Genomic DNA, 27,582 nt, shown 5'->3' on the forward strand with positions numbered 1-27,582 from the left:
AATAGAAACATAAGACATTTCTGAGTAACTATCTAATGGTGGAGTTGATAAGATCATTGCAATGATTTCTCTAGCTATTGTGACAAGACCATTGATTTTTCACTGATACAGTTTAAGACTATAATGCAGTACTTCTGTCTCGCAGAAGAATATAGTAGTATTTAAACACCAAAACCTAATATTGATGAAAGGATATTTATTTCACTAAAAACAATTCATTTCAGCTTCTTTTAATAGCAAATTTCCTTTGTGTATTTAAAAGTAGCATTCCTACTACAGAAATGTTCCTACTGTAGAAATGTTCAATTAATTCATGCTTGTGGAAATTCAAGAAATATTTACTTGCTTCTCGTTCAAAGGAGTTGACTTAAGGAGGTAGAATTATGGAAAGGAAAGACTACTTAGTAACTATGAGATCTTGAACATCTTTTTTGTTTTGTTTTGTTTTGTTTTGAGATCTTGAACATCTTATTTAAATGTTCTGCTCTGACTTAATCTATAAAAAGAAAGAGCTGAGATAGATGTTTCTAAGAGAGCTTCCAGTGATACTCTCTACAGGTGTGCAATTCTGCAACATACAAGGCAAATTCTTGAGATAGTAAAACTCTCTTCCATGTTATTGAGTGAATGTATTTCTGTTCTGGAAGATGACCCAGCCAAAGAGAAGTGTATTTGCTTGATTCTAACACATTCTCCCCATCTATCCCTCCAATCTGGGCAGCAGTCCTGCAGAGTGGTGTGATGAGAAGAGGCGACATCAGTAGAGTTCTATCCAAATGCTTCCAGGTTCTTTTTTTCCAACAATGCCCTTGCAAGTAGCACTCGTGTTTCAGTGCCTCCTTCTAGTCCCCAGTTCACACATCTTCCTTCTACCTTAAAGAAAAATTGCCTCCAACAAATCATGAGAATCAGCATATATAACAAAATATTTTATTAGATAATCATACCAAAGGATGGCAGGTGTATGCACTACCACAGCACTCTGTGCTCCTTTCATGTTTGCACTCATCATAACCTGCATGGCTCTGTGATGCTAGGCATTACATTTGTCTTATAGAAGGGGTAAAAATATAAATGCTGGAAAGTTACAGGAGAGTAGGGTAGCATTTGCATGATTCTTATTTCTCTTCCTGAATTTGAATTCCAAATTGATACTTTGGGTTGGCCTATTTTACTAGCCTGGCAACATCTTTATTTCTCTACATTTTTCAGAACAGGAAATTTATTTTTAGTACAATTTTAGTCCAATAGGCAGACTCCTATAATTCATGTGGTCGATCTGAAAATTGAATGTTGCTGGAGAAAAAGAGAATCAATGAATGACAACATGCACCCGCTGTTTGCAATATCAGGAATGCCAGCCCTCTTTCGTGTTCATCTGGCAAAGCCAAGCTATCTTTCTCCAGGATTTTGCTCTAAAGGCTAACCTCAGGTAGCTGGTAACTTTTTGGTGTTTCAAAACAGACTTCTGTGTACTTCCCTCTAGGAATTCAATGTATGTTACATTAAGAGATTATCTCAGCCTATTTTAATTTTTCAATTTCCTTATCTGTCTTGTACATTTCCTCTCAATTTGTGGGGATTCAGTACCATGAATAAGTGAAATAAAGGCCTTAAACACACAGAAACAAATGGCTATGGGAAGGGATGATCAGAAATGATTGATTTTCAGAAAGAGTGAGAAAAAAGTGCTAACAAGAGAGCTAGGGAAGGGATAGAGAGAGGGCAGAAGTCAATTCAACAAAGAAGAGTGATAAAGAAGTGAAGGGAAAGAATTCATATTAGAATGTGTGAGTTTATATTAGAGTGGGGTCAAATGTCTGTTTTCAATTAGTTAACAAGTATTCTACAAAAAGTGTTTAGTGAAAATCTGTAATTACAAAATACATACTCATTGGTGAAACAATGCAAAGATATATCAAGAGATAATTTTTCCCTTTATCCCCAGGTGTTTCAAACTGATATGCATGTTGGATGGTAAAGTTCTGTGACTTTCTCAGTACTCATAGAAATATATATATATATCTAGAGGATCTTATTTTCTCTTTTATGAAAAAGTTATCATATTATACTTATGCACATGCAAATTAGCAATGCGTCCTGGATATCCATAAGTGAGTAGACACTGATCTAAATCTTTTCCTTTTTTTTCTTAATTTAAAATTTTATTTTATTATAGTAAGCACACCAAACGTGAGATCTACCCTGTTAGAAGATTTTTAGATTACATTACAATGTCATCTAGAGGGATAATGTATCTCTAGATAATGTATCTCTAGAACTTACCCACTGATTTACACCCATTGATTAACACCTCCCCATTTCTCCTTTCCCTTCTCTTTTAATTCCTTACACTCACCCCAAACCCTAACCCTAACCCTAACCCTACACCATAATCCTAACATTCAGTTGCCACTAGATCAATATTACTTGAGTCAATTTAATGAATGAATTTTCATGTTACCTTCCATTGACTCCTTTGATGGGTGAATTCTCTGTTTCTGCAAACGTGAAATATTGTCACCCACTTTTCCATCCAGGTGTACCCAGTTGGTTTTATAAAGAATTTCATAAAGCTGCATCTACAGAATGGATATTCCACAATGTATTTCACTATTTCTGTGTTGGTGACATTCATTTGTTTCCAGAGTTTTTTTTTTTTTAATTTTTCCTTCTTTATTGCTACAAAAATTGTTGCAACCATCATCTTTACACTTTTCATCACATATTGGTACTTTTGTTTATGTAGAATAGGTTTTCCAAAGTGGAATTCTTTGATCTTGCATGTTTATAGTAATTACCAGATCTCTCAACATTAGCTGACTTCAAGGAGCTTGAGTCTCGGCAATAAATTGTGAGAATGCCCCTTTCCCCACATCTTCGTCAGCGTTGAAAGCCATATGTCTTGTTTTGTTGATATGAGTGAAAAGTGCCACTTTTTTTTTTAAGATTTTATTTATTTATTTATGAGAGACACAGAGAGAGAGGCAGAGACAGACGCAGAGGGAGAAGTGAATTCCCCACAGGGAGCCTGATGCTGGACTCCATCCCAGGACCCTGGGATCATGCTCTGAGCCAAACGTAGACAATCAACCACTGAGCCACCCAGATGCCCTGAAAAGTGCTATTAATTTATTTAGCACTTTTTAATTGTGCTTTAATTTCTACTTCTCTAGATACTCATGAAGCTAAGTGTCTTTCCACATTTATTGGCCAATTGGGTTTCATCTTCTATGAATTGCCTATTTATAGCTTCTGTCCATTTTTCTTCCAGTCTGGAGACTGTGAAGGCAGGAGCTTACGAACCAGTGGAAGCAGAAGTAGGGGTCCAGCCTATGCCTTGTCTCCATGTGCCACTGAGAGATCGTGGCACCATGAAGGGGCAAGAGCTGTGAGGCCACAGACCACCACTGGAGAACAGACTTGTGCATATTTGTGGGGAAGAAGACACTCAGCAGGCAAAGTGCTATTTCACTGGCAACCTTGATTTCTCACATTGTGCATTTGCAAGGATAAATGTATGCGGAGATCCACTTTGAGCTGGGGGTATGGTCCAGGAATTCCTGCTCAGCCTCACAGTAGCTCCAACTTGTACATATTCTGTGGGGCAACATATAAACCTCCTACTTACTGTATATTTATGCTTTCTGATTGTAACAAGTCATCCCCAATTAATGTCACTTTGTTTCTAGTGGTTCCTAACCATTGTCTGGTAAATGACTGTTAGGAAAAAATAAATAAATAAATAAATAAAATAAAATAAAATAAAATAAAATAAAATAAAATAAAATAAAATGAGACTGTCAGCATGGACGTGGCCCCAAATCTTCCCAAACCTTCACAGTGGGTCCTTCATTATTTTTCAAATTAGAGGCATTCTTTTTGCTTGTTAGATATAGTAGTCCTTTGTCACATGAACTGCAAATGTTTTCCTAGTTTATCATTTTTTATTGTGACTTTGTTTACAGTGGATTTGACATATATATGTATATATATGTTTTCATTTTGTGAAGTCAAAGTATGTCTCATTTATGATTTCAGACAATTATGTTCTGCATAGAAAGTTTTTTTCTACCTCAAGTTTGTGAAAATTTCTTAGTTTTCTAGTTTTTAAAAACTTCAAAAATATTTTTGCCTTAAAATTTTATCCATCTGGAATTCATTTTGGCATATGGTGCGAGGTAGATCTAGCTTGTTTTCTTGTAGAGAGCCAATTATGCCAGGATCATTTATTAATAAACCAATTATTTCCCACCGAATTAAAATGTCACTTTTGTGGATTTATTTCTGGACTCTATTTTGTCCCATAAATATATTTATCTATTTCTGTGTCAGTGCCAGAGATTACAGTGACTTTATAGTAAACTTAAATATCTAGTAAGGCATATATTCCCCTTACCATTTCTATTTGTTTACAGTCTTCTTTTCTATTATTGACACTTCTTTCATGTTATGAATCCTAAAAAAATTTTATCCATCTTCCCTCCCCCAGGAAACCTCAACAGAATCATCAAAATTAGAATCCTAACTGAAACTGCATAAAATGAATATTGGCTGAGCTAAATTTTTGACAAAAGTTTCTACTTTCTATAAGTATTAATTGGGCGTTTGTGCATTCATTAGAATATTTTTATTTGCTCTCTTAAATGACTTTTTTCCCCAATTTTATTTATTTGACAGAGAGAGAGAGAGGGATAGAGAGCACAATCAGGGGGAGCAGCAGAGGGAGAGGGAGAAGCAGACTACTCATTGAGCAGAGCTCAGGAAGTGGGGCTGGATCCCAGGACCCTGGGATCATGACCTGAGACAAAGGTAGACTCTTCACTGATTGAGTCATGCAGGCACTCCTCTTAAATGACTTTCTAATTTTGATCCCCCTACCATTTATTTTTTAACTAATTGTAACTTTTATTGTGAAGAGCACTAAATATGCAAATCATAAATACACAGGTTAGTGAATTATCACCATGATATTTTCAGGATTTAAAATTTCTCTCATTCTGGTGGGTTTATGGTGATACTGATTTATCTCATGGAGCGTTTCCTTGGTTGCTATTGTCTTTGGACAGTTTTCATAACTTTATTGACCATTTGGTTATGCTTTGGACCATCTGGTTATCCTATTCAAGTGAGTAGAATTGTCTCTTTAATGATGATTTGGAGTACCTCTGCGGTCTGTGTTTGGGCCCTTTGTTGGTTTTAAGTGTAGCAAACACCCTCTCCAATTCTGTAACTTGCCTATTTACATTTTTGTATTGAATCTTTCAATAGAGGTTCTTAATTTCACCGTAATCTAATTTATCAGTTTTATTCCCTATCATGAGGACTTTTATATTCGGTTGAAACTACTTCAAGATCTTAAAACTATATGCAAACATTTTCATCTAGGAACTTTGGCATTTCACATTTAAGTCTTCAATCTGCCTAAAACTGCTTTTTCTATATAATATGAGTTAGGGATATAGTTTCACTTATTTAGAATTGAATATTCAGTTGACCCATAGACATTTATTGAAATAGTCTCTTTCTCCCTAGTGCTCTGCAATGTTATCTTTATCATAAGTCAGGTCATCTAATATATGTAAGTTTCTTTCTGGATTCTTTAATAGTTGTATTGGTCTATTTGTTTATTCTTGAGGCAGTACCATGTTGTTTCTGCAGTTATATATCTAGTTAAGTAAGTACTCTCATTTTGTTCTTCATCTTGGCTATTTTTGGTCTTTTGCGTTTTAATGTAGAGTTTAGATTGCCACCTTCTACCAAAAGCTGTAGAAATTCTCATCCATAAACAAATTTTGAATCCATAGATCAAATTTTAGAAGAGTTTACATCTTTATAATATTGAGTTTTTTAATTCATGAGAATCATTATATGCATCCATATTTATTTAGGTCTTATTTAAATTTTTGCAGTAATATTATATATATGTACATATACATAATGTATTGATTCCTAGATTTTTGACATTTTGATGCCGTTGTGATATTTCAAAATTTTGCAATTATTTGTTTACTCTATAGAAAGAAAATTGATTTTTATGTATTGATTTTTGTATCCAGTACTCTTGCTAATATCACATGAATTCTAGTAATTTTCTGTTCAGTTATGCATTTTTCTATGTCATCACAAATGGGATGTGTGTGACTGCTTTAGATAAGAGACCCAAGGAAGACTTCTTTGTAGAGGGCATATTTAGAAGAAAACTTGCTTCTACCTTCTCAGCCTCTTCTTAAAGCAGAGTTCTTTAAAAATAGGTCAGGTCATGTGATATACTTGATTTTATACCTTCTTGTTTGATATTTGCTATTTATTTTCCCCCTCTCCATTTCCCTACTTTTGTTGACTTGCTAAAATTTCCTTCTTTCTTCTTTATTTGCTTGTCAGTCTGGGAGTTCTAGTATACTTTCAAGTTTTGACAGATGTACAAACCTATGTAACTGCTACCACAATACAAACATACATTTCCATCTCTGCCCCTTTCTTTAAATTTTGCTCATGTTCCTTTACAGTAAAAAACTTGAAAAAAAATTTGACTCCTTGCCCCATGCAACCATTTTTTTCCCTGTCACTATGGGTTATTTTTTCACATTTTAAAATTTTATATAAATACACTCCTATGATACATATTATTTAATTCTGATGTTTTTTTCTTAGCATGATGATTCTGAGATTTTCACTATGTTGTTATATGTATCAGTAGTTCATTCTTTTTTATTGCTGAACAGTACCTGATTGTATGCATACACCACAGTTTGTTTATCCTTTTAAATTTTGTTTGACTTCTTGGTTGCTCCATTTATTAGCTATTATTAATAAGGCTTCTAAGTAAATATTAATTGTCAAGACTTTATAAATACTTGGTTCCATTACTCTTTAGTAAATACTTTTCTTTTAATGGGGGCGGGGGTCAGAGGGAGAGAGAAAATGAGAATGTTAAACAGGCTCCATGCCCATTGCAGAGCCTTATGTGGGGGCTTGATCTCACAACCCTGAGCTCATGACCTGAGCTGAAATCAAGAGACAAATGCTTAACTGAGGGAGCCATCCAGGTACCCCTCTGGTAAATATCTAAGAGTATAATTGTTGGGTCAAAGCATTCTCTAATATAAATGCACCGTTTACACTGCCATGAATAATGAGTGTATGATATCAATTACTCCACATTCATGTCAATAGTTGGTGCTATAAGTGTTTTAATATTAACAACTATAGTGAGCTTGTGGCAGTATCTAGTTTTAATTAGCATTTCACTGATGACTAAAGATGTTGAACACCTTTCCAAATAACCATACATAAGTCATTTTTTGTGAAGTGTCCAAATCTTTTGCTTACATTATTTTTTAATTGGGCTATCATACAGTTAAGTTATGAGTTTTTAAAATTATTTTAGACATAAGTCCTTTGCCAGGTATATGGATTACAAAAATCTTTCTTGGTCCTAGACTTGGCTTTTCCACTTAGTGGTGTTTTTTGAGGAGTAAAAATTTAAAATTTTTTAAAGTCCAATTAATCATCTCCTTAAAAATGATTCCTTTTTTTGTGTGTTCTATTTATGAAATCTTTGCCTTTCTCAAGGGTTTTTCTAATTCTTGTTTTGATTTTTTAAAGAGGTTTTATAGTTTTGATGTTTACGTTTAGGTTGATGATCCATTTGGTGTTTATTTTTGTTTGCAATGTGAAGTAAGGGTCAAAGTTCATCCTTTTTTCTACAGTGATGATCCAATTTTTCAGTTCCATTTGTTGAAAAAACTCTTTTTTCCTCCCCAGATAACTTTGGGGACATTTTAAAAAAGGCAACACCGTTTTTGTTTTTGTTTTTGTTTTTGTATTTTTAAGTAAGCTCTATGCCCATGCTACTCTTGATCTCAGAGTTATGACTTCCAACCCCATGTTGGGATACTTAAATACAATTTTTAAGTAGTAATTGTCATGTTTACTTAAATATAATTTTTAAGAAGCCAAAACCCCAACCCAAAAACCAAACCAAACCAAGAAAAACATTAAAGACCACAAACTGCACATATATATGTGAAACTATATTTGGATTGATTATTTTGTTTCATTTTATCATTTATTTTTATGCTACTATAACACTGTCTTGGCAACTATAGCTTTTTATAGTAAGTCTTCAAATCAGGTAGTTTATATCTCCAAACTTTGTTCCTCATATTCTAAATTGTTTTGGATATTTTAGGTCTCTTCCATTTTCATATGCTTTTTAGAGTCAGTTTGTCAATTCAAAAAAACTCCGTGGCATTTTTATTGAAATTGCATTGACTCTATAGATCAATTTGGGGAGAATTGATATCTTAATTTTGAATCAATCATTCCATGAACATGGTATGTTTCTCCATCTACTTAGGTCTCCATTAATTTTCTCAGCAATATTTATGGTTTTAGTGTGGAGTTCTTGCATTTGTGTTTTAAGTTTATCCTCAGTATTTCATTTGTTAATACTATTATAATGGCATTTAAAAAGTTTTAAATTTACAATTGTTTATTGGAACATAAACATTGTTGGTTTATAAAATTATGGTTGATTTTTCACTATTACCTTGTATCCTGTTTCTGTGTTATGTTCACTTCTTAGTTCTGATAGCTTATTTTGTAGATTATTAAGATTTACTGTGTATAACATTGTCATCTATGAACAAGGCAAGTTTTACTTTTTCTTTCCAATTAGAATTTTTTCTCTTTTTCTTGATTTGCAACACAACTGGCCAGGCCCTCAAATATAATATTATATAGAGATAGAGGGAGCAGACATCCTTGCCTTGTTCTCACTGCATATTATCTGGAATTTATTCTTATTGTCTCTTTGTGTATATAATTTCTACTTTTCTATAATAAACACATTATTTCTTATGTAAGAAATTATTTTAAAACATAGCAATTACTAATCTCTGAATATAGGAACTGATATTTCAAATCTAACAATGTTGATTTTCAAGAATTTGGTGAGCCAGATATAGTCTTAGAATTCTTTCTTGAGATAAAACATATATTGAGTTTTAAATTTTCAGATATTGGTATATGTCTTCATTTTGTTGGTTGTGACTATGAGATTTAAATGTATTCAGAACATTACAATGCTGAAGAGGTCTTATTGGCCTGTTCACAATCAACTTGGCCAGGGATATTGTTACTGACCACTAAGAGACTGAAATTAAAGGTTAGGTTACTTTCCTGGTGGCATTTGGTACCTGAATACAGATAATCATGGGCTTAAATTTTTTTATTATAGCCATTTTCCCACTGGATGTTTATATTTAGTAACTAGAATTCATATTTTAAAATGCTTCTCAATATTTACATTAAACACAATTTTTACTGTGGTGGATGGATTGACTTTACAGCTATATCCTTTAACAACACCATCATACTTGACATGATTTTGCTTATGAATCTTGTATGAATATAAAACCCTTTTCTCGGAAATGACAGACAACCTCATTGCAAACTGTCTTGCACACAATTTCCTTTGGTTTGCACAAACTGGTTCGATCAAATTGGATTTTGATGCCTAAATTCTTCCTGTTTGTAGAACATCTAGTCCTCAAACTCATTTTTGGTACATGAACTCTTGCCTGAAATTTCTCAAATTAACATGGTTGCTCATTTATATTTACTTTTGTTCCTCCTACTTCTTGGCATCTGTGACTTCTTTCCAGACTCTTTAAGATTAGAATAAAAGATATAAGACATCTGTATATAGCTCTCATACAATGTTAAAATCTCTAGCAAGCCTACACAAAGTAAGTGGGGGAAATTAAATATATTAACTGTTTAATAAATTTTGCCTTTCTTCAGTAGTCTGGCTTCTTAATTTTCATTAATCTCATCTTGATTTCATTAAGATTCTGACTATTTGCTTACAGAGCTGCCTCATACTTTATACGAAGTCGTTTTTTGGTGAATCTATTATTGCTTGGAATGGTCTACTTTAAATTGATAACCAGCTCAGTGTTTTGAGAACCATCTGTGGAGTCAGGAGGTCTGGGATTTTTTTCCCTGTTCTATTTCTAACTAGTTGTGTGATCCTATGTAAAACATTTGTCCTTTCTGGGATTCAGTTTTCTTATTTTTTTAGATGAGGAGATTGGTCTTGATGGTCTCTGAGATCCTTTATATTTCCAATGTCTCAGGATTATAAATTGATTAAAGTTCTTCATTAGAAATTTCAGTCTCCAAATGGGCTCCTCTAATAGAAAATTATATGTAGTTATTTGGTTTTTATGTCATATTTGTCTTGCATGTGTATATCACACAAATGATGTCAAACGGGTTATTTTAAGGAATACAAAATGAGTACATTTATAATAGCAGCCAGCATGGTAGATAAAAATGATGCATATGCCATGTCAGTAAAGGAGAAAGAAATCCATGCAGTTACATTAAATCACTGCATTTTATTTATTGTCTACCTAGAGTAAAACAAAAACTATTTTGTCACATTACTGATTCCTAGATGTAATGTTTTGCAATGTCATCTTGGAAAATGCAGAAGAAATTATTTTTTTGGTTTCTCACAAATCTTTTCAGCAGTCTTCTGTTGGTTCAAGAAATGATTCCCTTGGAGACAATAACCTTCACATCCACTAGAAATCTTAATCTCGTATTTTAGGACTCTTTGGAGCAAAGTTTTATATAGGGTGAGTTACTAAGTTGTCACTGGTGCTGCCAGTTTACCAAGCAGAATTGTCTATGACAAAGAAGAAGTGTTTATAGCCTCCCAGCTTCTCACCTTTTATATCAAAAAGCTTCAAATGAAATGATTCCATGGGCTTCTTGGGAATTTGGATTCCTGGGTGTAGGATGCCACAACCAAGAATAGTTGAAACTTCATCTTTGATATGTGTGGCACCTCTTTCCAGCCTGTTCACTTGACTCCTTGACTCCCTCCCTGTATGATTCTTTTTATATATTCTCTACTTATAGAATTTGGAGCACTTTAGCAGACAGGATTCATTGCCCTGTTTATCATTGTCTAGTAATAGCCATCATCTATTCAACTCTACTAAGTTCCAGGCACAGAATATGAACTCTACAATATCTAACATCATTAAACTCTTAAGACATTTAGAAGAATATTGCCCTTTGAGGGACATGGGTGCTAAATATTAGCAAGTTTATGTAGTTTGTTCAAGGCTACACAGTAAGAGGAGAAGCTAGAGGATGGTCTGAGCTCTGTGACTACAAAGCCCACCACTTACAAATAATGCCACAGCTGCTCTTGACAATGGCATAGACATACAGAAAGGATAAGGCCTTTAAATGGGCTTATTTTTTTAAAGTTTTTATTTAAAATCCAGTTAGTTAACAAATAGTGTAATATTAGTTTCAGGTGTACAATATAGTGATTCAACATTTCCATACATTAGCCAGTGCTCATCACAACCAGTGCACTCCTTAATCCCCACCACCTATTTCAACCATTACCGATCCAGCTCCCTTCTGGTAACCATCAGTTTGTTCTCTATAGTTAAGAGTATGTTTTATGATTTGATTCTCTCTCTCTTTTTGCTTGTTTGTTTTGTTTCTTAAGTCCCAATGTATAGGTAAAATCATAGGTATTTGTCTTTATCTGACTGACTTACTTCATTTAGCATAATACTATCTAGCTCCATTTATGTAGTTGCTAAGATTTCATTCTTTTTGGTGGCTAATATTCCATAAATATAAAGAACCACTCTTGTTTATGCACTCATCAGTCGATGGACATTTGAGTTCTTTCCATAATTTGGCTATTGTTGATAGTGCTGCTATAAACATTGGGGTGCATGTGCCCCTTCAAAGCAGTATTTCTGTATCCTTTGGGTGATTACCAAGTAGTGCAATTGCTGGTTTATAGGGTAGTACTAGTTTTAAATTTTTGAGGAAATTCCACACCTTTTCCCAGAGTAGCTATACCAGTTTGCATTCCCACCAACAGTGTAAGAGGGTTCCTGTATCTCTGTATCCTCACCAACATCTGTTGTTTCCTGTGTTGTTAATTTTAGCCATTCTGGTACATGTTAAGTGGTCTCTCACTGTAGTTATGATTTGCATTTCCCTGATGATCAGTGATGGTGAACATCTTTTCATATGTCTGCTAGCCATCTGTATGTCTTCTTTGGAAAAATGTTAATTCATGTTTTCTGCCCATTTCTTAACTGGATCATTTGTTTTTTGGGGGGTGCAAACTCTTTCTATGAGTCCATAATTACCTTGATTGCAAAAGGAGAATTACAGGCCAATACCCCTGATGAACATGGATGTAAAAATTCTCAACAAGGTACTAGCAAATCAAATCTAACAGGACATTAAAAGAATCATTTGCCACAGTCAAGTGGGATTTATTCCTGGGCTATAAGGGTGGTTCAATATTTGCAGATATATCCACATGATACACCACATTAATAAAAGAAAGGATAAGAAACATATGGTAATTTTTGAGGTTCATTTCACAGAGGAGGAAAATAAGGCCCTAAAATGTTGAATATAGCCCATACTTATGCAGCTTGGGAAAATTTTTAAGTTGCTTAAATTGCTGAAAGAATAAAGAAGACTCCCCTTACTATATTTAGGTCTACGTAATGATATATAATCCAGTTAATTTAGTCCTTCACTCTTTCAACTTGGATATCCCATATATCTATAACAGTCTATAAAATGTTTTTAAAAATGACACCCCCCCCCCCCCGATCCTTACTATGACCTATTTTCTGGTTGCTAAAAATGTTCCTAATGTCTGGCTGCTTTATATTTTGATGAAAATAAACTAGTCTGTAAAATAAGGGATCTTTGTTTTAGAATCTATTTCATTTGACCAAACTTAGTAGGGTTTACAGAGCTTTACTTAAGAGTTTCAACACCAAAATTTAAAAAACACACTATCTGTAGATGATAATAATAATAATAATAATAATAATAATAATAATGCCTTCCCCTCTAGTTATCCCATATGAAGAAATAGTGGGATGATGCAAATACTTATTTTGTAAACAATTAAGGATGAATTCTCAGAGTAGAAGACACTCATAAGTTTTTTTTTTTTTTTTTTATCAAAAACTCTTGGATTCTACTCCTCGGTTTGGTTGGGTTGGTCATTCTTGGCTTTGAGCAGATGTTCTGTTGTATACATACAATCTGTGGTCCTGAAAAAAAAGCTGCATTGCTTGCTGTCATGTAGGTGATTAGCCAGGTGTGTAACACATCTACTCAGGAGAGAGTTAACCCCTCATTTCTGACCTGACTCAACTTTGTTTCCATAGTTCACCATCATAAACCCATAACTGCCCTAAAGTCCTTCATTTTCTCTGTTGTACTTGCCTAGTTAGGCTCTGTTAGTCATCTACTCCAGTGATACTGTCATAGAAGGCAACCCTAATATACATCTTTTGCATGTTTATCATTTTTTCAAAACAGTTTAAAACCCTCTCTCAAACTCTCCTTAAACTCTTTTCTTACTCTACCCCTTCACTCTTAGCCAATGACCTTGTCTCATGTTTCACTATTGAGACAGAAATAATCAAATAGAAACCCTCCAAGATTCTCAACCATCAACCTACCCACTTTTGTAGCCAACTCTGATTTGTCCTCTCTTATTGTGGATGGAGTGTCCCTGTGTCTATCAAAGGCCAAACCCCTCAATCTGTGTTCTTTGAATCATATTTTTCTTAACTTTTTAAGGTCTTGGCCCTATCAGTTTTCCTCCTCTGTCTGTTGAATCTTCTGTAACCCTCCTTTGGATAATTTCCACCAATATCTAATCAAATTTTCCTTCTATCTTAAATATCCTGTTTTTTTAGACCATTTTATTTTTATTTATTCATAAGAAACACAGAGACAGAGGCAGAGGGAGAAACGGGCTCCCTACTGGGAGCTCGATGTGGGACTCAATCCCAGGACCCTGAGATCACACCCTGAGCCAAAGGCAGATGCTCAACTACTAAGCCACCCAGGCTTCCCTTAAATATCCTATCTTTAAAAAGATGAAAAACTCATTCCTTTGTGGCTATAGCTCTATTTCTCTGCTCCTCTTTGGAACAAAATTTCTTCAAAATAGTTTTTCCCCCCATATAATAGTTTTATTCTCTCCTCAACCAATTCGAATTTGGCTTCTATACCCTCAATTAAACTGGGATGGCTACTATCAAAATCATAAGTGATCTCTGGGTTGCCAATACAATGGTCCTTTCTCTGTTTTTATCCTTCCTGACCTGTCAATAGCATTCAAGTATTTGAATGCTCCTGGATGTCTTCTCTCTGTCTACGTATATTCCTTTGGTAATTTCATCTATCCCATTTTTGTTTTAGGACAATGTACATACCAGTGACTCCCAAATCTATATCTTGAATCCTGAGATTTGCCCATAATTCTAGATTCATATACCCAGTGCCTACTGGAAATCTCCACATAGATGTCTAATTGATGCTTTGAATTTAACATGGCCAAAACAGAATTTTTAATTCATCACATCTAATGTCCACTGAGTTTTTTTAAGTCTTTCTCATCCTTATAGATGGTAATATTATCTCTTCAGTTGTTCAAGTAAAAAAACCTAGGAGTTATCCTTAAGTTTACACTTTATCTCTCACTTGCTACACCCACTCTCCAAATGAGTTTTATTGATCATATTTCAAATAAATTGACCCCATTTATTTGTGGTCATTTCCACTTCTGCCTTTCTGGTCTAATCAGCTATAATTTCCTTTGACCTACTGCATCGGCCTCCTCTTGGTCTCTTTGTTTCTACTTTTGTTTTCTGGGCTGATCAACTGTCTTTGTGTTTTCTGATCTCTTGTTCAGCTCCGTGCCTCAGCAAACTAAATTTCCCAGCCTCCCTTGCCCTCTGGCTTGTGGGTAGACTTTCCTAGTAGAGAGGAAGATTGGTGGAAGATTGTTTGCTTTGATGGCTCCTATACCACATCTTCTCTTTGGCTCCAGCTGCTTGAGATAGTCCTATAGACTGTAGACCTAATTATACCAAGAGGTCCCTTTCATGATAATATATGGATTTTATTTTGAGCTTTTGTATTTGAGTTTATTCTTCTTTTGACTTTTAAAACACAACTATAGTTGAATATTAAAACAAAAACAATAGCAAGTAGTGAACTGTGATTATAATCCTCCACTCATTCACTACCGCAAGTAAGAAGCCAATAGTGTTATTCACTGGCCTCATTAAAAGGTCTGACACTGAACACCATCCCTAGGATGATGTTCATCATCCTCATATGTTTCCCCATTGTAATGGTGCTGTCTTTTCTGATTTGGATCAAAGTCTAACTATTCGACCTGGTCCATTTCATCAGTCTCTTCTACTTCCTTCCTCTCAGGTAGGAGTTTGTTCAGTAAAGAGAGTTTATCAGGAGAGAGAGAAAGCCATTCTCAGGAAAGTTTGCCTTAAATTCAATGATTAGGCGACTGTTCTCATATGGTCTATGATAAATTGGCATGCCTTCATTTAGCGCACACTTGATACCTCCATGCTTGGCAATTTGACCTGGATGAGAGGTGATGATGATGGTTCTGTTGTTGGAGGACTCCAGTGTCTGGGCCATGGTCACACTACCTCTCTTGGTTCCTTCAGTCCTGGAAGTAGTGGAGGCTATAGTGAATCTCAAGTTGCCTCATTATACCCTGTTTGAAATCTTAGGTCTTCTATCAGCTTTGAAAGCAATTGCTGGTACTAAATAGCCTTTGTTTAAAAGACCCTAAAAATTTTTTTTTGAAGATTTTGTTTTTTCATGAAAGGCACACAGAGAGAGGCAGAGACACAGGCAGAGGGAGAAGCAGGATCCCTGCGGGGAGCCTGATGCGGGACTTGATTCCAGGGCCCCAGGATCATGACCTGAGCTAAAGGCAGATGCTCAACCACTGAGCTACTCAGGTGCCCTCTAAAATTTTTTAAAGCATTTCTTTATTTAACACTAATTAATTTACCCCATATACAGCATAATCTTCACATGACAGAGAAATTGTTTTAAAAATGTATTTTAGATTCCATCAACTCCACCTTCCTTCTCCCTTCCTAAACTCACTTAAATCTTCACCAAAGCTTATCACAATGAGAATAAAATATCAACTCTTTATACTGGCTGACAAAACCCAACCTAATCTGGGTCCAGTTTGTGATTCTTATCTCATTTATACCACCTTCCCTTTCACTCATTGTACTCAACCTTGCTGGCCTGTGTTCTGTTCTTTGAATGAATCAGGCTTGATCCAGCTCCAGAGCTTTGTTACAAAATCTCCCCTTTACTTACAGGCTCTTCTCTGACCTCACACTGTGGCTCCTTCTTATTATTCAGATCTGAGCGTTAGTAGCAACTCTTCAGGAAAGCCTTTCATGATTTGCATTATAAAGTGATTATTCTTTACTTTCTCACATCAATCTATATTAATTCTTCACATAATGTTTCTTAATCCATAATCATTTTTATTCCACTCTGTGTCAATTTTCTCACTTATTCAAATATTTATTTTGTCTCTATCTCCTAGGCAGAGCTCTTGCCTGTCTTGTTCTAGTTCCTAGAACAATGTTTGGCATGTGGAAACCATCAATAAATATTTGGATGACATATAAATGAAAGTAAACCAGCATTTTGGTTAGGCAACTGTTGAATGGATAAACACTAGTATTCCTCAATTAAGTAGTTAAATAATCAGTTAGTGTTTAGAAGGTAAATTGAAAGTTAAAATGCTATCAAGACATTATGTACTATGTCTAGAAGAAGACTATAGCCTAATATAAAAGAAGATAAAATACTGGGGTCAAATTTACTATTCTATGTCTGTATGCTGAGCCATGAATATATTCTCATGCTTTTTGTGGCTGAGTGGAAAGAGGTTAAAAAGAGTAACTGCAGGTTTCATCTGCCTGGGATTTTCACTTCTGGCATGGCTGATAAAGTAATTCTGTCCAACTATAACAGAGAATAGCTATGAAAAGTGGGAAAATAAACTAAAAATATCTTCTTGAAAGCACTGGTGAGGGACGCCTGGGTGGCTCAGTGTTTGAGCGTCTGCCTTCGGCTCAGGCCGTGATCCTGGGGTCCTTGGATTGAGTCTTGCATCTGGCTCCCCACAGGGAACCTGCTTCTCCCTTTGTCTATGTCTCTGCCTCTCTCTCTGTGTCTCTCATGAATAAATAAATAAAATCTTTAAAAAAAAAAAAAAGAGAGAGAGAAAGCATTGGTGAGCTAACAAAGTGGTAAAAAAAAAAAAAAAAAAAAACAACAAAGTGGTAAAGAATTGTGGAGTCAAGATCTGGATTGAAAAAGGAAGTCCAGAGGGGTAAGCCCAGGATTTGGGTCAGTTTTTCCCCAGGGATATCTGCTGTTTCTGAAAGAGGTAGCAGAGAGGCTGAGAAACAAAGCAGCACTTTTGGCAGCTACATGGGATCGAGGGGACAGAACTGGAACCAAAAGTAAGTGTGGACCAGAAGCAGTTACCTTTCCAGAGGAAGAAGGAAGTAGTTACTGAGGGAGACCATGAGAAATATGTTCCATTTCTTGATTTTGGTAATGGTTATGCAGGTGTTCACTTTGTGATATTTCTTGGGGTGCAATTTTCTATTAGAGTGTTATATTTATGATGAAAAATGTTTAAAAGAAGTGGCAGCTATAGCTGGAGACCTGGAGACTGTGTCCCCACCTGGGTCTTACCCAGACCTTGTGACTTTGGTCCCTACCTGGGCCTTACCTGGAGTTGGTGAATCTGGTCCCCACCTGGGATTCACCTGGACCTGGTGAATCTGGTTGCCACCTGGGCCTCACCTGGACCTGGTGCCTCTGGGTTCCACCTGGGCCTCAACCTGGACCTGGTCTTTTTGGTCCCCACCTGAGCCTCATCTGGTCCTGGTGGCTCTGGGTCCCACATGGGGCTCATCTGTACCTGCTGACTGTGGTCCTCACGTGGTCCTCACCCAGACCTGGTGACTGGCATGTGAGGAGTCTGCTCCAGATTCCCCCTCTCCCTCCACCCCTCCCCACTGCACTCTCTCTCAAGTAAATCTTCTGAAAATTAAAAAAAAAAAAAAAAAAGCTATAGCTTGGGGTCACATACATTTCCTAAATAGTTGGACATGGGTAGGAAGATACTTTTTCCTTTCATATACTGTAAAGTTTCAGTTAAACACTTTGAACCTGCTCATAGGTAACTGGGCTTTTACACATAAAATCAAAGTCTGCTTTGGAAAATCAGTCATGTTTCTAATTAAGAGGACAAGTCATGGTGGCATGCATATTCTTTATCTGAGCTATAATAATTTGAGTTGAAATGCTGTAATAGAGCCAAGTCCATTTGAGGGTGTAAAACATAAAAATGAAGTAAAATGTTCCACAACCTTAGATGGCAGGGAATGATTTTAAGGAAACTAAAGACACTGGCTCTGTGTTCCCACCATGCAGCTGCACTGCTCATCATGATTGTTGCAATGATAGCTCTGGAGGCAAAGATCCTCCAGGCTCTGCCCTCAGAGGTAGAACCCATCACCTCCTCTTCCAGTTACCTTACTGCTCTGCTATTTCCACTTCTCTTTGTCTCTGCTTTTTCCCCCCTTCCACTCTCACACTACCTTTATTTACTTATTTTTCTTTTCCCGTGGCTTCTACTCAGTCATGCCTTTCTCTGTGTCATGACTGAGGCTTCTCACTTCTTCCCTGGGTGACTTCTTCAGTATCTGAAGGCCCTGAGCCTACGGTAATGTATACTTCCGAATGGATATTGTGGCTCTCCGAAAGTATGATTCAGTGTCTACATAGGGGGAAAATGTTTGGCAGAGACTCTCATATAGAAGGAAGAGAGAGCAGTGTTGTTAAGTGATAGAAAAGAAGCGAAAGTGCAGAAAGAAGCAAAAGAAGCACAATCTGTGTTTAGATAGGAAATGACAGGACAGAGTAGCTGGAGATCTAGAGGAACCTCAGAAGTCCTAGCTTTTTCAGACAAAGTCTGTGCTGTTCACTCCAGGGGCTTAAACGGCTGCAGGGAAATCACTCCTTCTTTGAGAGGGAGAGGAGAGGTAGTGAGAGGGCTGAGAATTTAGAAGACAATGCTCAGACCTCAGAGTTTTTGTTCTAAACAAGTAAGGTCAGTAAGAACAAATTGCTTTGATGAACACATTGTGTTTAGCAAATGCAGCAGCTGGTAGACCATTTACAGAGTAGTTCCCTAATGCACTAGCTGTGCATGTGTTCCTCTTGTGTAATCGAGAGTCATCATTAGGATTTTGTTCACAAAACTACTTGGAGCACTTTGGAACTACCTAAAGTGCTCCTGGTATTTGAATTACTGACTGTCTTTCCAACTTCTGGTGATAGAAGCCCTAAAGAAGGATTTGGGGACCCCTTTTCTGTGTCTTCACTTGGGCTTTGCTCTGAGAGCGTAATAGTCCCAGTTCAGTCTACCAAAAGGAAGTCTCCTTAAGGAAGCTAAAAAAAATACTCTGAGCCAAGGAAGAATTTAATGGATATAAAGTTTCGGTTATGCAGATGAATGTATTACAGGGATCTGCTGTATAGCACAGTGCCTGGAGTTAACATGATTATGCCCTTAAAAATTTGTTAAGAAGGTTGATCTCATGTTAAATGTTTTTACCACACACATCAAAGAAAACACAGGGACACGGGAAACTTTTGGAGGTGATGGATATATCTATGACCTTGATTGTAATGATGATTTCACAGGTATTTGCATATGTCCAAACTCATCAAGTGTATACATTAAAAATGTATACTTTTTTTGTGTATCAGTTCCATCTTAATAAAGAGTTGAAGGAAATCAGTAGACCTGTGGTCTGCCTCGGGAGCAAAAAAGAATGTGGCCTGAGAAGGGGATGCTGGGGGAGCTCAGAACGCAGGATCTTCACATTCTTCGAAAGAGTTATTAGGGTAAGTCTGTTAGGGAGCTTCTCGTAAAGTTCTTCAGCATCACACACACCCTAATCCCTGGAACCTGTGAATGTGATGAGTTATGACTTCTTTGATTTTGTTATATGATATATCAGGTTTCTAAGATTTCGGTCACAAAACACCACAAATTAGATGGCTTAAAACAACAGAAACTCACAGTTCTGGAATCTAGATGTCTGAATCAAGGGGTGGGCAGGGCCATGCTCCCTCTGAGATTCTGGGTAGAATCCTTCTTTGTCTCTTTCTAGCTTCTGGTGGGGGAGAGCAATCCGCGGTGTTCCCTGGATTGCAGTCCAATCTTGCCTCTGTCTCTACGTGACGTTATCCCCATGTATCCTCATATCCTCTTCCTTCTGTGCCAGTTTATATGTCTAAATTTTCCATTTTTATGAGAACAACAGTTATATTAGATTAGGGTATACTCTAATGACCCTGCTTTAACTTGATTACTTTTTTAAAGACATTATTTCCAAGTAAGGTCAGACTGTGAGTACTGAGGGATAGGACTTGAACATATCTTTTTTTGGGGGGACACAACTGAACCCAGAACATAGGCATAGTTGACCTGAGCAAAGGGAGGTTATCTGGGTGTGCCTAAATGTAATCACATGAGCCTTTAAGAGCAGAGAACTTTCTCTGCTTGGTGGCCGAAGTTAGAGAGATTCAGAGAGTGAGTGGGGTTTGATGTGCTATTGCTGGCTTGAAGATGGAGAGGGCCATGAATCAAGGAATATGGATTCCTTCTGGGATCTGAGGGTAGGTTCTGATTGCAGCCAGTAAGGAAAGAGACCTCAGACTGAGAGCTTCAGGGAAGTGAGAGTTCTGCCAACAACCTGAGTGGTTTTGAAAGTGAATTCTTCCTCTGAGTCTTCAGATAAAAGTCCAGTCAACTTGATTTTCACTCCATGAGAGAACGAAGTCTACCTGGACTTCTGACCTACAGAACCGTGAGATAAATGGATGTAATTTTCAGTTGCTAAGTTTATGGTAATCTTTATATAGCAGTAAAAAATATAAAGTAAGGTACAGAGTGTTATACATTCCTTTCTAGAGTTCCTAAGAGAGCCACACTGGGATCCAGAACCATTCTTAAATGACATTTAGTTTCTCCCACCTTAAAAGAGCTGTCGATACAATCAAATTTTGGGAACAGATTATGACTAACAGTGAAAATGGATCCTGGAATCTGCTGGTTGCTGAGGGACAATTCAAGAACCTTCTGTACTGTTAATTGGTACCTGAAACCACTGTTGAGCCCTGCTGAGGGTTGCTTCCTAAGAGTGCCAGAGTAAACATCAATGGGGCTATCACTGGAAAAATGGAGACTGTTTTAATTGAAAACTTCTAATCTTCTATATGATTGCTCCTGGCATAGGGGATCGCCACAAATTAGGTAAGTATAGCCCCAGACAAGCAGACTGGAGTTCAGGGTAAAAAGTAAGAGTTAGTAGCAACTGACTAGGAATAAGAGAAGAAGGCCTAGCATGTGAGTGATGCACACACAGTGGGCACAGACATAAATGTGAAGCTTGAGGGCAGACAGATCTCCAAGGTTTCTCTTGGGACAAAGTGGATAACATCCACAGGGCAGCCAGACTATAGGTGAGGCTAAAGCTCCTTCAAACGTCAGGGCTTATTTATTAACTGAAAGGCTGGCTAGGGTTGAACAAGTAGCATAGGAATCTTCCATCTTCACTTTTGGAGAGGAGCTTCGACATGAGAGCTGACCCTATGTGGTTAGAGACCCAAATTCCTGGATGAAATCTATCAGTGCAGAATCCTTGAATTGAATTTGATATTCATGTTCTCAGTTTCTTGGAGGACTATTTGGCCTTGGAAAAGGAATACACGCATGTCTATTTCCTTAGATCCTTTATCTAATTTCAAATCACTATTTTCCCTGAATGATGTATTTTTGTTCTTTCCTTAATAGAAAGAATGCAGGGTGCCTGGATTTGTTGGTTGCCTGGGTGGCTCAGTCAGTTAAGTGCCCAGCTTAGGTCGTGATCTCAGCGTCCTGGGATTGAGCCCGGGGTGGAGCCCCGAGTAGGGTTCCGCACTCAGCGGGGAGTCGGCCCGAGAATTGTCTCCCTCTGCCCTTCCCCCTGCTTGCATGTGTGAAAAAAATAGGAAGAATCCACAGTAACTGTTTCAATCGAAAGTGAAGTTTATATGCTCTATTGTGAAACAGAATTTGGCTTTTTATTTATATTCAGTTAAAAATTATGTACCACTAACTTAAGCGGTCAGCATGATGTAAAGGAAATAGCTTCTTAATAACTGCTTCATCTCAGCTTCTGTAAATCTCTCCTTTTATCCGGGTTCTTTGGTTCCTCAGCACGAGGGGCTTGGTTCCTGGCACCCATATGTAGCTCTGCACCGCCTCACCCCAATTGGCAGGTCCAGGTCTCCAGTCAGCCCTTCCAGCTTTAATCCTTCAAGCCTGGTTTGCTTTGCATTCCTTCTGCGTGTCTTCCCCTGGCCGGGTTACAGTGATTGACTTCTGCTCTGAACCTCCTTAATAATATCAATAGTTGTTCAACACTTAGCATAAGTTACCTTGTCTAGATGTTCATGTGTTTTTAAACTATTTTTTTTCTATTTGAGTATAGTTGACATACAATGTTAAATTAGTTTCAGGTGGACAACATAGTGATTTGACAAGCTTATACATTATGCTCCGTTCACCACAAGTATAGCTACCATCTGTCCCATGACATTGCTGTTACCATATTATTGACTGTATTTTTTACTCTCTGTTTTTTATTCCCATAACTTTAGATATTTTACTTTTTTCATCTAAACTCATTGACATTTTAGAGCTAGGAGAGGTCTAAGCAAGCATCTATTCTAACCTCCCCATTTTCAGAATAACGAAAGCAGCCCTTAAGTGATTAAGTTTTAGGCTAACATCAAATTGAGGAAGAGCCAGGATTAGAATTATATGAAACAATATTCCTTGTCTTTTGTTATTTTCTTTTAAAATGACCATAATTATATATATCGTATATTTTATATTTACATATATAAGATATACATTGACTGTGAGACATTTTGACTCAATATTTACTGATGAATATAACACACCACAATAATGGACATATAAAATGTTTTCTTAATGAGTCAGTAATGTAAAACATATGATTTGCTATAGTCTGGTAATGAGGTGTATTAGTAAATTTAGTCAGAAATCTAGATTTCATTGGCATACTTCAAATTGCTGGTGTTCCTCAATTAGAAAGGTTATTTCCTGGTACCACTGTTAAGATAAAAAGGTAACAAGGTTGACATGCTTATTTATTTAAAGGAATTTGAGTTACCTGTGCGAGAATCAAATACTTTTCTGGTAAGTTATTAGTGTCTGTTCTGCATCAAGGAACAGAATTTCAATCAACCATCCCCTCTCCCTCTTACCTTTTAAAAATGATGACCATTGTGTGGCAGCTAACTATAGGAAACACATTAAGTGCTTGTTCAATATTCTTCACTGAATTCTGCTGCATACATTCAAGTGTTAAAGGATTTATTTGTGTGATTTCTACTGACTCATCAGTTGGGTCATAGAATGAAAGACTGAATAGAAAATTGGAATAAGCAGTAACCAAACGGTAGCAGCTTGGATCAACTCTGGTACATGATGGGGGATAGAAAACAGTTTATGAAGTGTCCTTCAAGGTCCTTGTATATCTAGGCGTGGAGTTATTGGTCACAGGCTTGAGGAGCATGGGGGGCATTCTGTATAGCCACGTCCAATGATTCAGAAACTGGTGAGTGGCCATCGAGCTGGCCACCACCTGACTCCCGCCACCACCCCCCACCTCACCCCCCGGCCCTAGCTCCACACAGCCAAATAAGTCAATTGGCAAGATTGGCAGTGATGCAGGGTGGTAGGGTTTTTTTCTGTAATGATTAACCTAATAATCTAAACCAATGCTATTTTTTTTAATTTCCTGGAAATGGTTTAATCAGCTCTGTCATTTTAAAGTCAACTTATCAATAGAATTGAACACCTGCCCTGAGGCACAGCAGTTTCTAGGAAGGTGGATGTCCCTTTCAGGTGTGTGGCCAGTACACACAAACAGAATCAGGTCTGTTCCCCAGACCATGCTCTTCAGGCAGCAGCTGCAGTTACTCCTCGCCAGGAGGACTCTGGGTAGCTTTTCTTTGGGGCCACACAGGGCTCGGTGTCACATGCAGCATAATTCTGGGAGAGAGAAAATCTGAAGTGCAAACATTTTTGGGAAATAGTCTGTAATCATACATAATAAACCACGGAAGAACAGGAATTTCTTTCTAGGGAGGATTTCTTTCTTTCTTTCTTTCTTTCTTTCTTTCTTTCTTTCTTTCTCTCTCTCTCTATCCAGTAATTAGGTTGCCATGTCAGAAATTTGTTTTAATTTACAAATTTAGTAGAGTTATAAAAGATATAAATGTCAAGTTATAAATAAACTACTGTTCCAGATGGAAAGAGAAGTGTCTGGACTGCAAGTGGCCCATCTAAAGGAAGGTGTGGGCTTGAGCTAGTGACTGGGATCCTTCTGGGCACCTAGTTTTGCTCTCCTTGGGTGGGGAGAATTAGCTGCTGGGATTTTCTTCCATGTAGTTTTGCTATAGAGAGAGTTTCCTCATCCTTAATACCTTTCCAGTCGGGTGAATGTTCACTTCTGTTCCTGACTGTTGATGTCCTTCCTTTCTCTCCACTCTGACTGCACTTATGGGTAGTTTCCCACTGCTTGATACTCTGCTGATATGCAATCAATCCATATTTATTAGTTTTGCTTCTCAAGTTAAATTTGCATCCTGCAAATTATTGGAAACTGAAAAATGTCCTTTAGAAAGGGAGCCCCATGTGGGACTAAGATTCTTTGATGGAATGATTGGTGGAGTGTGACATAGATAAATTGGCAAACCATGACTTACAGGACCTAGCACACGTACTGGGCCTCTGCTGGTCCCGATACGGTCAACTGGTAACTTGCTTGTGAAAATCCTGGTTGCTTTGTTTTCCAAATGTGAGTCATTAATTGGCTTAAAAATGAAAAATCTTTCTATGTTATCTTAGTTTCTCTTACCTAAAAAACAAAACAAAACAAACAAACAAAAACAGAGAGAGAGAGAGAGAGAAAAGAAACAAAACAAAAAATTCCCAACCAAATTTTACTTGAAAGGCCCTGTGGAACAGGCCAAAATATTCTGATACTAAAGAAAATAATTGATAGCAGGTGGCCAGCTAAGTTCTACCAGATGTAATCATAAAGACAAAGAGAACTTTCATGGTCAAGGTCAGGGTCTTGAACTACTTTTGATGTGAATAGACGCTTTGTAAGGCTAAAGAATAAGAATACAAGGGAATACTGTATTAACAGAAAGACACCAAATTCTGGGAAAACTAAAAATCATAGTCATTTTTAATTTTTAAAAAGTACTTTATGTTCTTTATAATAAATCTTTATTTCCTACTTCTCACTCACAGATGTAAGGATCTACATAATTAAAGAGAAGAATCATTTTGTTTACTAATTATGAGGTGATTGATGGCCAGAGTTAAGGTAAAATTATTTGGGGAAGCATAATTTGTTCCTACTTAAAGTAATAACATGTGCTGTTTCCATTAGTTATTCTGTAATGTTTCTCTGGAAAGAGTGAATTGCTTTATTTACAAATCTATTTTAATGCAACGATTACTTCTTGAAATCATATTAGAGACAATGAAAAAGGATTAAAGTTGATAGTTACTTGATTTCCCAAGGTAAATAATCACAGAGTTGGTGGAAAGAAAAATATACCTTAAGCAAATCAGACTCATAGGTGTTGACCTCCATGTTTAAAAAATGTTGGATTAGGAATGCCCATAAAGACTTTGGTGGTATTTTCCAGTATTTGACAAGAACTTCAGTTTCCATGTTACCAGTATTTATGTTGTAACTATCTATGAATCCGATATTTTCTTTTATCTTTAGCATTGTTGTAGGGGAAAGTCAAAGGAAAAGTGCCTGTACTCTTTTCTACCGAAGATAGTGTCCTATTCCTCCCTTTCGATTCATTGCCACACTTCTTCAAAGATTAATATGCTAGGCCATCTATGTATTGCTTTCTGACTTCTTGAAATCTTATAACAATCAATAATAGTAGCAAACATCCTTGTAGAACTTGTGTCAGGCAGTGTTTCCAGTGCTTTAAACGTGGTAACTCACGTCATGCTCTGGTAGGTGCTATTGCTATTTCCATTTTATAATGGGGATGTGGAGGCAAGAATAAATAATCTGCCCAAGGTCACAGAGTTTCAGCTAGGATGCAAACCCAAGGTTAACTGGGCTGCCATCCATTCAAGGTTTACCTAATCTTTTAATGACTGTATCTAATGATTTTTTTTTTTCAGTTATTTTGTTGCTTAGCATCTTGATGTTGCTTGACATTATTGATCCTAACTTGGTGACTAAGAAATCTGGTTCTCCTACTTGCCTGCTTTCTTCATTTTGGGGGAATTTTATTATACTGTTACATTTTTTGTACCCTCTTTTCATACATTTACCAAGGTGCTGTCCTCATTTATCTTATTTATTTTCTCCCTCTACTATTATTCCTTTGGAAATTTCTTCATCTATCACTGTTTTAATGATTCTTATGTATCTATCACTATTCCCAACCTCCACCTGAATTATTTGCTACACAGCTCACTCTTCCAAAATGTTTTACAGGTACTTTAAAGGCACAACAGACCCCCACATTTATTATCTCCATCATCCCCTTCCCTCCCAGATCTGTTCCTCACTGTGTCTGTATCTCAATTCGCTTAATGGCACCACTTTCCTTCTATCCATCTGGACTGGGCACCATTGGAGTTATCCTCAAAAACCCTCTTTTGTTTACTTCTCTGATATAGTTAGTCATAAGGAACTTGAGATAGAAAGAACAATTTGAGGAAAAGATAGAGATATGAATGTTCTTGGCATGTTAGGGGAATGGTGAGTAGCTTTGACAGACAAAGGAAGAAAGGGTGAAGCAAGGAGGGGAGAGATTATAAAGGGTTGATTGAATAATTCCTTGACCTTTGAACAAAAGTGTTCTGTGAGGCTGAAGTGTTATTGACCAATTGGCTCTTCATCAGTAGGCTTCTTTTCTTTATGGTACCCCAGTTCTAGTGAAGATATTGATCAGATCTGATCTTTATTTCTGCAGCTTGAAGACCTTGGCATTACTAGTACTTCCAGAAACCATGAGACTCTCGGAGATGGCCTAATACCAACTGAAACACCATAAGCTAGTCATGGAGACTAGTGGTAGAAATTAAGCCAGGGAGAGGCAAGTATTCTTTTTTCAGTGCCTATGACCCTTATTTGGGACACCACCTCAAGCACCAAGCCACTGGGGAAGACAATTAAATCTGCAAATTCTATTCCATATCCTCATTCTGGCCATCTCCTCCAAAGCAAACATTCTTGGGTGGTTAATATCATTGGTAAACTGCAGGAAAGGAGAAAAAATTCCTTATGATATGGGAAGTATTTTAAATGTTTTTATTGTAAGATCAAGTCTATCCTCAATTAGAGGGGATAATTGGGATTTGGACAAATAAATGAAGCTTTAGCAAGTCAGATAGGCAAGTACTTAATCTTGAACAGAGAATCTCATAATCCCTAATTAGGGCAAAGACCTGTCCTTGGGGCAGGAGTCTTTAGCTGATGG

At 36.8% G+C, this 27,582-nt stretch overlaps 1 long non-coding RNA gene across 1 annotated transcript; it reads left to right on the forward strand.

Annotated features, from left to right (window-relative positions):
* Positions 1-20,185: 20,185 nt before the first annotated feature.
* LOC144287506 (uncharacterized) lies at positions 20,186-27,252 on the forward strand. Its single transcript, XR_013355291.1, has 3 exons — positions 20,186-21,289; positions 25,370-25,445; positions 27,076-27,252. It is a non-coding gene; the product is annotated as an uncharacterized LOC144287506 (long non-coding RNA).
* The last annotated feature ends 330 nt before the right edge of the window (positions 27,253-27,582 follow it).

This window comes from Canis aureus, chromosome 17 (assembly GCF_053574225.1).
Source record: "Canis aureus isolate CA01 chromosome 17, VMU_Caureus_v.1.0, whole genome shotgun sequence".
Classification (NCBI taxonomy): Eukaryota; Metazoa; Chordata; class Mammalia; order Carnivora; family Canidae; genus Canis; species Canis aureus.